General features: G+C 27.6%; 1 non-coding gene across 1 annotated transcript; it reads right to left on the bottom strand.

Annotated features, from left to right (window-relative positions):
* Window positions 1–6,613: 6,613 nt before the first annotated feature.
* Window positions 6,614–6,742, bottom strand: LOC124898350. Its single transcript, XR_007055322.1, has one exon. It is a non-coding gene; the product is annotated as a U6atac minor spliceosomal RNA (small nuclear RNA).
* Between the last annotated feature and the right edge of the window lie 448 nt (window positions 6,743–7,190).

Below are 7,190 nucleotides of genomic sequence, written 5' to 3'. Positions count from 1 at the left end.
AATCATGACTTAGCACAATATTTCTTAATTTAATTAAGTCATAATTTTTTACAGTAATCAAGAATGTCATTAATAAATTGAGGTGAACAGTTGCGCCTTTAAATCTGTTTTATTAATTTATATAGTTAAAAAATCATGTCATTACTTATCACAATATTGCTTAATTTAATTAAGTCATAACTTTTTGTAGTAATCAAGAATCTCATTAATAAATGGAGGTGAACAGTTGCACCTTCATATCTTCTTTATTAATTATATAATTAAAAAGTCAGGAAATTTAAATCATGAAGATAATTTAAAAAATATATATATATATAGATTATATGTTGAAACAAATATATTAGTTGATGCAACATGTTATCTATTTGTTGCAACAGACTATATATTTGTTGTCACTGATAACTTATCTGATGCAACAGATATATAATCTGTTGTCCAACTCAATGTAAAAACGGCTCCTAAAAAAAACTAATTATTAATAATAATAAAGCTGAAAAGTCATGACTTATCACAATATTGCTTAATTTAATTACGTCATAACTTTTTACAGTACTCAAGAATATCATTAATAAATGGAGGTGAACAGTTGCGATTTTTTGTCTAACTCATTCAAGTTCAATCCTCTATAAATAGGTCTCTCCTTACTCAATTGTTCATTCTACTACACACTATTTATTCCTTGCTCTTGTTACACCTTCAACTACTTTCTCTTTAAGGATTTGATAGCTTTTTCCTATCTCTGGTAAGTTTTTTTCTTGATTTTTGTGTAAATATACGTTGTATTACATTCGAATTCTTTCTTTTCTTTGCTTTTGTTTTTACGTGTCTGTTTTGTCAACTTATGCGTTTTCTAGATATGACTGATCCAGTATGGGATGTCGCTATTTTATGAGACGTCATGCGAAAACTACAGAAGGAGGTTCATGACCTGCATTAGGAATTGGCCGCCGTCAGAGTAAGGATGATGCGGGAGATTCGCAGGCTAAGGAGGGCGCTGCTGCTGATTGGAGATTGGTCGGCTGGCCATATAAATAATAATGATGATAATAATAATTCAGCTTTTTTTTTTTTTACCTATGTATTGTTTGTTTGTTTTATAAAAATTTATGTTTGATGCATTTGACTTTTTATTTCTTATTTAATTTTCGTGTTGTCTGTTCTTTATTTCTCAACGAATGGCATGTCCACAATTAAGGAATAATTTGATTCCAATATCAATAGCAAGAAATCAACATATGAGTTGAGTTATCTGTTGGGTTTGTGACAGGAGCTGTATTTTGTTGTTCGAAACAGATTAGTAATCTGGTGAAACAAATTATTTATCTGTTGAAATAGATTACTAATCTGGTGCAACATAATACCCATCTATTCGATTCATATTACGGGCACCTAGAACCATAAACATGAATCCAAATGAGTCTACTATTACAACAGAATATTTATCTGGTGCCACACATAATGGATCTGTTTAAACAGATTGCTCTTATGTTGCATTCATGTTTGTGTGCTAGCTATTGTTGGAAAAACAGCACACTAGCAGTTACCCAGATGACAAATTCAACTAAAAAACATAATTACTTACCAAAGTCTCCTCTCAAGTAAATGCCAAAGTTGAAAATGATTTACGAAACAAAATTTGACATAAGAAGTTGGTCAAAGAGCAGCAGTTGGGGTAACAACAATAACAACAATGGTCAACAAGAAGAATATGAAGATGATAATGAAGTATAAGATGATGATAATGAATCAGAAGATGATGAATAATGCAGCAGCAACAATTAACAATAAATGTCGCGAAGAGAGAGAAAATAACAACGGATGAGGAGAGAGAAAATGCGTCTTTTTTTCCCTTCGTTTTCCGCTATATTGACTAACATTTAGATCAAAGTGTAAATTTAAAAATTTGTAGGTTATTTTGAAATTTTTCAAACTTTCTTAATTCATAATTAAGTAATTATCACCTCTACTTAATTATTAAGACTTGTGTCAACTACACCTCATTTTAAATCTCTTTTATCACCTGTGGCCCAAAGCCCATGTATCTCCTATAAAATCTCAAATTATCACTATATTATGTTTTTAAAACTATCAATATAAAATATAATTGGACAACTGAATTAGCTAACCCAAATAATTCTTCCAATTATTAAAAATGGATGAATAATGACTGACTAAAAAGGAGCAGTAAAACTTGATAATAGTAGTATCCATATTTGTGTCTACTCCCACATTCCATTTTAGAAGTAAACTAGTGAAAGTGCGTTTAATTAAAAATTAATATATTAATATATATTCAATATCGTATATAAAAATATTTATTGTATAGATTGTTAGTTTCTTATTTTAATGAAATAGCAGGTAATGTTTATACTTAAATCAGAAAAAATAATGTAGATATCTGTTTTTATTTGAAATAATGATATAGTCTTTCATTTTCTTCTTAATCTGCACAATCAAAATACTTTACATCTTTTAAAGTAAGTCTTTCATATGTACATAGTTGAATTTTTAAAAAAAAAATATGGGTTGTGGTGTATTGGTGGAACTACTCTACCCTTAATGAGAGGTCTCAAATTCAACCCCTAGATGAGAAAAAAAAAAAGAATGTATGAGTGGCGAAGTAAATAGAATAAGAGGTTATATCTTAAAACAATAATTTACTGTATTAAACTAAAAATATTTTCTTATTTCAATTTTCATTATCTTTTGTTTGGGTAGTTATCTTCCGTACATATATCAATTTAATTTAAAAAGTTTTTAAATTTCTATGTCATAGTTTTATTATTACATTCATTTATATATTTTAAATAAATATTTTAAGAAATTATGAAAATGAAACAAACAAAAGTTATGAATAATATTTTAAAAGTAGAAGCTATAAAGAATTTAAATAGTTTTAATGTTAGTCTATTAGAATGAGGCAAAAAATTGAAACTATACAACATAGCACTTAAAAAGGTAGCTAGGATGTGGACTTAATTAACACCCTAGTTTATTGAGTAAAATATAGTAAGTTAAAATATATATCGAAAAAGGACAAAAAAATATCCCTAAATTATTTTAAATGAATCGAAAATATTCTTCATTAGTTTTACTTCATTAAATTATTTAACCATGGTAAATTATATTAGTTTGGTATAAAAGAGAGGCAAAGGAATAACCAATTAAGTTATGCCCAAACAGGCATGACCTACTGCCTGCTTTGACGCAATTTGATTGGTTACATTACTATTATATATAAGGGAGGATATCCCTTTTTGGTAATCCTCACAAACTTTTTAATGTAATTAAATATCTACACATGTTTACTTGTTTCCCATACATGTTATTATATTTGTCCTCATTTATTATTTTATGAATGATTTACTTTTCATGTTATTATACTTGTTACGTATTTCTTATATTAAAAATTAATTACTTTTCTTTCTTATTTATTTTAGTAAATCACGAAAGATTTATAACTTTTTTCACATTATTATTATTATTATTATTATTATTATTATTATTATCAAGTAATTAAGTAAAGTAAGAATAGCTGAATTTAAATTTTTAAAACATAATTAATAAGGATAATTTCATATATTTTATCCTTAATATATTAAATTCTTAAGTTGTTTGTCAAGTCAAAGAAACAAGTAAAAAGGAATTGAGAGAATATTCTTTCTCTCTTTTTTTCTATTTTTTTTTGGGTAGAAAAAGAGGATATATTAATCAAAAATTATTGTCCCAACTAAGGTTAGATGGGATTAAATACAAAATGAGGGAGAGTCCCATAAGAATCATAGTTACAGGCATTAACGATTCTAACAAAATGAGTTCCTGCAATGTCTGTCCATACAGCCTAATGGGCACACATTGATGGAACTACATAAAAGGTGGTCTCTAACTGGATATCCTCAGAAGCACCCTATTTAGTCAATGCATCTGTCACTTCATTTTACTCCTATAGCAATAAAACACTCCTGAATTTTCTAGCCTTTTTAGTTTTAACCAGCAATCATCAATAATAGCTTTATATAGAGGATTACCAAAAGATAGCATAGATATCACTTTCATTGAATCAAGGTTTATATCAACGAAGATCAAATTATCGTCCTCAACCCTTTGAATACCTTTTCTAAGGGCCAAAAGTTCCATGTGGTTGTTGGTGGTCCAAGAAAAGGCCTTCGCAAAGCCCCTTACCCAACCACCAGTGTTGTTTTGGACACCCCTCCCACCCCTATATTTCCCCGCCTGGATTTCCAAGACAAAACCCATCTCTTTTTTCATTTTCATTGATCCTTATACTAAAAATATTTTTTTATTTTGCTTATTATCTTAACTAATAAAGAATGGTTTATTATTTTCTTTCGATATTACTCTTATCACTAAGTAACTATAGAACGGAATAGTTGTGAATCATATAAATATTTTGATTGAAAAATTATCCATTTTTCTGTTAGACAAAAAGGAGATATTGAGGTCTGGGTTAAGATCGAACCAACAGTAATCGAAGTACTAAAATTGGTATTGATAATTATGAAATAATTAAGAAAAAGGGACTTTTTATCTTACAACTCATCAAAATCCAGAAAAAAAATAAAAAAAATCGAAAAAGTCTTTTTTGATTGGATGGGAATGAATGAAAAAATATTTAATCGTCTCACTTTCAAATCATAATTATCGAAATAAATAAACAAGTTCCTATTAAATAGCTTCTTATTAATAGGAGTACTAAATCAACAAATGTAAAATAAAATGAAACATATGGAGTACATATTTATTTTTTATATTTTAGTAAAATTTGTGCAACGTTGCAGTTACGATCTCATTTTCAGAGCATTTATTATTTTTTAATAATACTTATTCTCTTTTTGAGTGTGTTTGGTACTAACATGGGTTTTTCAATAAAAAATAATTTTTATAAATATTGTTGTGTTTCTTACTTATTTTTTATATTTGGTATGTAAGTAAAATATTACTTAAAAATTATTTCTATATAATTTAGATAAATGCTATAAGGGATGAGGTATGGAATGGCAAGGATGGGAGCTATGGTGGGGTGAAGACAAGGTGTATTGAAGGAAACAATAAATGCAACATGCGGAATATAATTTTTCTATTTTCACGAAGTTATTTTCATAAGTCTAAAAAAATTTATTTCTCTAGCGAATATAATGGAGAATAACATATTTTGGTAGCTCTCAGAAAGCTTTTAGTGCAATTAGATAGTAACACATGTTTATTATTTTTTCCATACATATTGTTACATTTGTCCCCATTTATCATTTCATGATATTTTTATTTATATATTGATAATTAAATTATATATAGTAGTAATTTTTAATAAATCTCTTCTTGTTCCTTATGAATTACTTGTTATTTTTTTCCTTACTTCTTATATTAAAAAATCATTATTTTCTTACTTATTTATTTTAGAAAATCAAAAAAGATTTATAACTTTTTTCTATATTATTATTATTTTATTAAGTAATTACAGAAAGTATTAAAAGCCAAATTTAATTTTTAAAACATACATAATAAAAATAACTTCGTATGCTTTACTCCCAATATATTTGATTCTTAAGTTATTTGTCAAGTCAAAGAAACAAATAAAAAAAAATTAAGAGAATATCCTTTTATCTTTCATTTTCATTTTGCTTGGCTCCTTTTTATTTATTATTTTAGCAAATCAAGAGAGATTTTATATTGAGTAGTAAAGTAATATTTAAAGAGTATTTATATTCAATTTAGATAAGTACTATGAGAGGTGGGATACAAGGTGATGGAGATGGAAGCTACTGCTGGGAGTGAAGAGAAGCTGTATTGAACAACGAAGGGATCAATAAATGTAACATGCGGAATATAATTTTCTATTTTCATGAAGTCATTTTCATAAGTCTAAAAAGATTTATTTCTCCAGAGAAAATCTTTCTTTTTCCAAAAATCTAACCAGTCAAATATGAAAAAAAAATTAAAACATGTTGAACACACCATTTATTTGTTTTAAATTAAATTCTACGTTGATTCGTATTTGTTAATTCTCCTTCATACTTCCTTCCTCATAAATAAAGTCATTTAAAAGTTATCCAATTATATAACCAAAAAACATTAATAATCATGTGACTTACCAAACAAGACATAAATAATGTAAAATTAAATTTTAAATCTTATATCATGAAGTTGGGTCCGGGCTTAGCACGGCCTTACGCAACTAGTCCTCTTATAAATTAGTAGAACTAAATGCTCTCTTTTATCCCAAATTAGGCAATATCTTTTATATGCCTTTTAAATATTTTAAACGAATTTTTAGAGTTAAAAGAATTTTTCCTTATCATATTTGTTACGTAATTTTTATATATATGAACTTACGACTTCAAATTCGCAATTAAAAAATTTATACTTATGATTCAAATGCCGAGAACAAAATTGTGTTACTTAGTTTTCTAATATATAAAATTTTGTTTTAAAATCTGAAATTGTTATATTCAAATTCACCATAAAAAAGATTTATATTCAAATTCCCGATCAAAAATTTAATTTACGACTCAAATGCCGAGAAAAAAATTGTGTTTCATGGTTTTCGGATATATAAAATTTTATTTTAAATATTTTTTATATTAAATGTACAAATAAAAAAATTGGGTGAGATCCACCTGAGGTGGGTAGCCTTAACCGGATGTGTCTGTTAACAGGTAAAGCCCGAAGGCTGTTCCCGTCCCTGTCGGGGGAGATGCCAACCATCTCTCCTTTCTACGAACACAAACTCCGGTTAACTTATATTGATTATATAATTTAACAAAACTTACATTAAAATGGCGATGTGGGATAACTAGTAAGATTTGTACATAATTTCTCATTTCACATCAAAATATATGTAGTGTATTTCTACAAAGTGGGGTTTGATGAGGATAAAGTGTACGCAGTTCATGCCACTACCTCAAATGAAGTAGAGAGGATGTTTCCGATAGACCACCAGCTCAAGACAAATAACAGACTATCAAGCAGAAAACATAAAAGCAAACAGCAAAATAGGGTAACACACTACTAGATAATAGAATAAACAAGACGTGCAGAGTAATACTATGATCTATTTGACATCGCAAACATAAAGAAACTACAAGACACACAAAATAGGAACAAGCTAACTATCTTTCCAGCTTTAGGAAATTTGTAGAATCCGGAGGTCCATCGGAAACAACCTCTCTACC

The sequence above is a fragment of the Capsicum annuum genome, chromosome 4 (genome assembly GCF_002878395.1).
Source record: "Capsicum annuum cultivar UCD-10X-F1 chromosome 4, UCD10Xv1.1, whole genome shotgun sequence".
In the NCBI taxonomy this organism is placed as follows: Eukaryota; Viridiplantae; Streptophyta; class Magnoliopsida; order Solanales; family Solanaceae; genus Capsicum; species Capsicum annuum.
The sequence above is the reverse complement of the archived record's forward strand: the minus strand, read 5'-3'. Positions and strand labels throughout refer to the sequence as shown.